Source organism: Oreochromis niloticus, linkage group LG7 (assembly GCF_001858045.2).
Source record: "Oreochromis niloticus isolate F11D_XX linkage group LG7, O_niloticus_UMD_NMBU, whole genome shotgun sequence".
Lineage (NCBI taxonomy): Eukaryota > Metazoa > Chordata > Actinopteri > Cichliformes > Cichlidae > Oreochromis > Oreochromis niloticus.
Window position 1 is genome coordinate 26054551 of NC_031972.2, and position 6844 is coordinate 26061394.

The following is a 6844-nucleotide window of genomic DNA, read 5'->3' on the forward strand; positions in this document are numbered from 1 at the left end:
TTAAATTAATATCTACCAGAAAGTCTCTTCAGATACTTAATGTGCTTTAGGACTGATGTATGACCCAATGCCTTAACTAATAACAGGCTCAATTAGTGAATAGGGCAAAGAGGCAATGACATACAGCCGGGGAGATTAACAGACACAAACACGAAGTGAGACATAAGCATCTGTCTTATTCTAATCAAGTCTAATGATTAATCTCCAATTAGTCAGAGTGGCAGTTTACTCTCATATGACAGCATCTGTTTGGCAGCATCATCACAGATGAAGTTTTCAATTAAATATCCATGAGGCTAAACCAGTTTCTGGCAGCAAGACAGAGTCGATAAATACAGCTAGGTGACAAAGGCCGCTTAGACATTTTCAAACCAGCCGTCCAACTTATACACAGAAAAGGGACAAGCAGTTTACAACATGTCACAGGGTTAACACAACAAGATAACCGTTCACGATGGCATTTACACCTACAGATAATTAGAAATGATGCATAGGCAACTTGGACAGTACACGTGACAGATGAATGGATTGGAGCCAGCAGTCTGAAAGCTGTACTTTGGGGCCAGAAATGATATCTCCTGGTCTCTGAGAGGTTTTGTTTTATGTAAACTAACCTTAACAAAATTAAGCTTAAAACACAACAGCTTAACAGTTTGCTCTGTGCAGATGAAGGGTCTGTCACAAGTCTGTTTAGTTCTCAAACATGATTGCTGGATAGCTGTAGGAGGGCCCATCCAGTCTGCAAATAGAAATAGTGCAGCTGTTCTCAATCCCTTTTTTCCCCTTTTGATAAGATAAATTTCTTAACATTTGACAAGGTGGCTATGATATTCATTTCAGTGGAGTGCCTGCCAGCTACCTGTGTGGACTGTCTTATTATCACAAGGCATCGGACCAAAGCAAAAATCTGTAGTTTGACAGTAAAAAATTTCAAACTGATTGGAAGATTTGCAAGCACCCTTTTTCTTCTGACAGAGACTGAAATGTTCAACAAGCATCAAGTTACATATTCAACAGACATATAAAGTCTATTTAAATTCAAATAGGAAAATCAAATATTCTCAGGGTTTCTGTTCCAGAGAGTCACTGACAGGTTTTAAAGGAATTGTGGTTGACTTTCAAAGCTTTGGTTTAATTGGAAACTCAATTTTCCCCATGTGTTGATGGTGCTGAATACTGTTATTCAGACCTTGAACTGTCTGTTATTTCTTTTCTATTTCTGTTAGAGTTCTAAAATAGCTACCTTTGCTATTTCTGCAATGCCTAATGAAATGCTAGAGTTATGATTAGGCTGTGATTTTCCTGGCATTTTTACAACAGGCTCAAAATCAAAGGAAGCAGGAAGTTCAAAATAGCCGAATAGCAATGAGTCGTGTACAGCACACACTTTTGAACTTTTTCGGAAAAAACTAGAAATGATGAGGCAGCAGTCTCTTTACACAGTTGACAGAGAGAGAGAGATACACTGACTGAGCACATTCTCAGTCAAAGTAGCACCCCACCTGCACCGCTTTGTATGATCAGGCTGATTATTACAGACAATAATTGCCATTTTCATATCTTTATCTTGGAGTCTTTTTCTGAGGGTCTTTTTTATTTTAGTTTTGGAAACAGTGTGTAAGATCTCCATGATTCAGAATTAGTAGAAAATTAGTAGCTTCTAAAAATATATCCAAATTTCTTTTATAGTTTTGTCTTCCAATGTTTAAGAAGATTCTGTTTAATAATAACTGACCTCACTCCAAAATAAGGGTGGCTGCAGTTAGTAATGTGTGCAGCCATCATCTGAACGGGTTTGTACACAAAGTTAATCCGTATTAAATGCAATTTCATGCATAGTTAATTTCATGCATTTTCATGAACCATTGTTATATTTAATTTTTGTTTAATTGAGTTTTCAGTAATTTTATGTAAACATTACTATGTTATATTACATGATGAAACCAACTGAGTTCACTGGCCCCATTACAAAATGACTTAAATAAACCTACAAAGATAAACATGAAACCTTTTAAAACTTCAAGCTTCAGTGAATTTTGTTTTGTTTAATTTAAATTGTATTCATTCAACTCATTTCAGTTCACCTGCAAGCTACAGGTTCATAAAGCTTCTAGTAAAATGGGAGGAAGAGCTTTGAGCTACCACGTCTCTTTCCTGTGGAACCAACTCCCAGTTTGGATTCAGGATAGAGAAACCCTCTTACTTTTAAGATTCGACTCAAAACTTTCCTTTTTGTTAAAGCTGAGCATTAGGACTGGATCACATGACCCTGAACCCTCCCTTGGTTATGGTGATATAGGCTCAGACTTCTGCCAGGCTTAATGTGATAGACTGTGATACACTAACCCTCTCCACTCACTACTTTTCAATCTGAACCTGTTTATATACCACTATCAATAAATTTTGTCCCCTTCTCCCTTAGCTTGTGTTTTGTTCTGTGTCCCTATGCTCTCTTTTTTCTCTTCTCTTTCCCCTCACCCCCAACCGGTTGACACAGATGGCTGCTCCTCCCTCAGCCTGGTTCTGCTGGAGGTTTCTTCCTGTTTAAAGAGACTTTCTCCCACCAGTGCAAAGCGTTTGCTCATATGGGATTATTTGATTGTTGGTGTTTTTGAACTATTTAAATACACTTGAATTGAATTACACTTGCGAGCATATAGTTCTGTGCAAAAGTCTGGAGCATACCCTCATTTTTTTCCTAGAAAAATGGGAAATGGTTGAAGTAATGTATTAAAACATGTGCCAACATACAAGGAAATACAGTATGTAAGGCAAAACACTTTTGTTTTTCAACGCAGCCTGAACTCTCTTAGGCAGGCTTTCTTGTAATTTCTTTAAGTAGTCTTCAGGAATAGTTTTCCAGGTATCTTAAAGGACACTCAAAGTGCATCTTTGGATGTTGGCTCCTTTTGCTCCATTCTCTGCCATGATCCCACATGGCTCAGATCATGTTGAGGTCAAGGATCGGTGGAGGCCAGTCCATGATCGATATTGTCCCATTGTGTGTGGGGTTTCTTTTTTGTTTGTTTGTTTGTTTTAATCCAGGTATGGTTTTGTCACGGTCTGTGTTGGTAGACCGTGGGGAGGTGGGGAAACAGGACCCAAACGCCGGACTCTTCAGTGCAACAGTGTTTATTTACAGAGTGGTGAAGCACGAAACAATAAATTCCCCAGTTTCCCAGACCCCCGTGTTGTGTCTCCTTCCCAAAAAGTCCCAGTGTAGTGCTCTCTGCTCCAGTGTCCCTGCACTCCCCGTGCTCACTGCTCCTTCTCATCCCACATTCCTCCTGAGGGAAAACAATAGAGGCAGTCGTCACACACTTTATCCAAGCAGGCATACACTCACGTTCTCTGACTATGATTGAAGACTGACGTGAAGTCAAACGCAATAATCCAGCGTCGGTGGAAGCTCCATCGCTCATCTAAATAGCTCCCCCGACGAGCCCAGATGAGGAGCAGGTGTGTGGCAAGGGCTTCGGGTGTGGCCAGTCCTCAAGCCAGGCCACGCCCCTCAGGCCTGAAGATGCCTGTAACTTGGCCACAAACAACAGCAACACACATACACACACACACACACACACACACACACACACACACACACACACACACAAACCTGCCTACATACAGATGAGGACAGAGATCAGAGGCAGTGCAGACGACACACCAAATAATAATAATAATAATAATAATAATAATAACAACAACAACAACAGTCCCCACTGCTCACAGACCCCGAGTCCCCAGAGCCGGGTCCGTGACAGGTTTTACTGCACTGACAGTCTGTTTGGGATCATTGTCTATTGTCAATCAACTGCATTTGAAAATAGAAGATTCACTCAAAGTAAAAGAAAAATTGAATTAGAGATGTCACTTCTTTTTTTGTGTAGTTTCAAGTTGCCTATTGTTAGGTCTAAACTCACAGACCTCGCTGTCTCAGAGACTAGTCACTGTGAACCAAGCAAGACACTCAGAGCTCAACTGGTTTTACTTGCCGGCAAGGGAAGTTCGGCCGGGGTCTTAGAGTTGTAAGTCCTTCACCCGAACTTAGCCAACTCTGAACTCCGGACCTGGCTTCCCTCTTTGCCTCTTTTATTGACAGCAGTTGCACATAGTTCAGTTAACCATGTGACAAGGCAAGTGTATCTGAGCAAGTCTATGTCTATCTGTGCGTGTGTATGTATGTATGTATGTATGTATGTATGTATGTATGTGTGTGTGTGTGTGTGTGTGTGTCACTTCCTGACACCATATATGGCGTGACCCTTCAACGACATCTCAAGTCGCTCCATTTAGGGCATGACCTTTTAACAAACCAACATGTGTACTAAGCATGTAAAAAGCAGAAGTGAGCAGCCCTGCTAAACTTATAAAAACAGGAACTTGTGGTTTCTAAATGTGCACGAAAAATTACAGCGAAGAGGCAGCTTCCTACATCTTATGTATGCACAGAGGCCAAAATCCAATATGGAGAAAACATTTTATCTGCACACATAAAAGCAATGGTCATGTGACTTTCCACAAATAACAATCTTAAAATAATCAACTCTAACACATATCAGTTTGTTGAACTGTCTGTTATGAGTAGACACAACACTGGTTCAACCCTTGAGTTAGGCTTCTTTTTTATGTTTGAATGATTAATAGCTTAGTGTTATGTGGCTTAACAAACAAACAAACAAAACATTCCTCTGAAAATGGTTAGATACAAGCATCGGACTGAATATGAGTGAAAAAGCTATCAATGTCTAAAGAATTATTGCTCAAGACCATTAAAAAGAAAAAAAAAAAATTCAGAAATTCAGGCACCATGGAAGCAAAATGTAAAGACATGAAGGGTGGCTCAAGACTTTTGCACATTCCATCTATGGAATTCAGTAGATCAAAAAATTGGATTACATGTTTTCCCTGTGATGCTGTTTGGAAGTACAGGAAAAAAAATACCAGAATCACTTTCATATTTAAGAAGGTTAGTCATAACAAATTATGATATCTATCTAAAACACAGCGATGAGTCACAATGGTGCACTTAGGAACTAAACACAAGCTTTTATTGTTTGAAAAGTATTATTGTCTTGTCTTTTATTGCCTCTTTTATTGTTACAAAACTAATGTGCACTCTGATTTTACTGTAGCTGTCATTATTCTGGGGTACAGATGGGACAGAGCCTATGAGTGGTTATTTCTACTGACTGCTTATTGATATGATCACCCTTGTGAGATCATGTCTGCATGGTGGAGAGATGCAGCATCTGGATAAAATATAGCGCAAACTGCCCCTCGAGATTATCTGAACAAGTGGACTTCAGTCTGTCTTAAATCTATCACTGATGCATATATAGTTTTTTTTTTCAAGATCAGATCAAAGTAGTTCACATACATGTCCAAGACACATGATGTCAGGAAGCAACAGTGGTGGCTCTATGAGGGCCTGTTGCTGCATGCAGGGATCCTTTTTTTACACATAGATGTACAGACAAAACAAAGGAAGTCAGAGAAGCATAAAATGGAACATGTAATAGGTGTTGTATTGTTTCCTGAGCTACAGAAAGTCAAACCTGAAGTAAACCTGGGAGATTTTTTTTTTTTCTTCAAACAAATGTACTTCTGATCAGGCTCCTCACTGTGGGTCCTGCGTTCTTCACGCTTGATGCCATTCTTGGTAAAGTAATCCAACAACTGGTCTATGATTGCCTGTCGGGCAGTGAAGGAACAGTCGCTGACACTGCTGGTGTTAAAACTGCAGCCGGAGGGCGTGAATTGATTTTGAGAAGAATGACAGATGAACCCTCACTTGCTTAAAGACTGCATGGGTGTGTTATTCCCACATGGTGGTCTGGGGCTCATGAAACTGATTAAGTCACCCTTCAGGTTGGCAAAACAAAACCAGCTGATCCATCCTTTACTTTTTTTCCATGTGATTTTTTGATCCCTCTGTTTATTTAAATTATTTTATTTTTGTAAATATATATTTTTTATTTATATAAAATCTGTATTTTGTAATTTAATATTTTCAACATAATATGCATTTAAAAATATGTTTTGTTCAACAAGGGTCTTGGCTAAGCTTGTTTGGGAAAAAAATGATTAAAAGAGAGAATTTTCCTGATAAACATCGATGGCAGTAAAAAAGCAAAACTATCATTCGGATTTTCTGTGCAAAGTTTTATCTTCAGTTTTTAGAGAGGATAAAAGAAGTGGCAGAAAACTACAACAAAAACAAACTAGTAAAAACTGATTACTCTATTCAAACAAAGTATCCTTAAATAGCTATTCTTTGCAGTTAGGTTTGTGACAGAGCAGCAGTTTCAATTAGGAGCCAAATTCTCTAAGGCCCCAGTCACACAGAGAATGGTCAGCAACCATGGAAAAATGTCCATTCACAAGCCAGTGGGTGAATGGTCTCTAGACTTGTGTGACTGGGACTTTAACAGTGTCAAGGGCTACAAAGGCAGACCTTATATTTATTTAAGCGGACCCAGAAGCAGACAATTCGAGGAGACAGATTAGACAGATTATTCACGCTGAAACATGAAGGTACAAAAAATAGAAAAAATAAAACCAAGGCTAAATCTAAACTGGGAAAAACTAAACTAAGAGAGAAGCACTGGGACTGTGGAAAAAAAAAAACTAGGAAATGGGAACACGAGGGAGACAAACAGACACGGGTTGACGAGCAGACGACCTGACAAAGAATGACATTCACACACTAAATACACAGAGAGGAGACGAGGGGCGTGGACACACATGGGGAACACAGCTGATACAAATAAACGTGATGCCACTGGGAAAGCAAAACTAAACACAATGAACATGGACCACAAGATTATCAAAATGAAACAGGAAA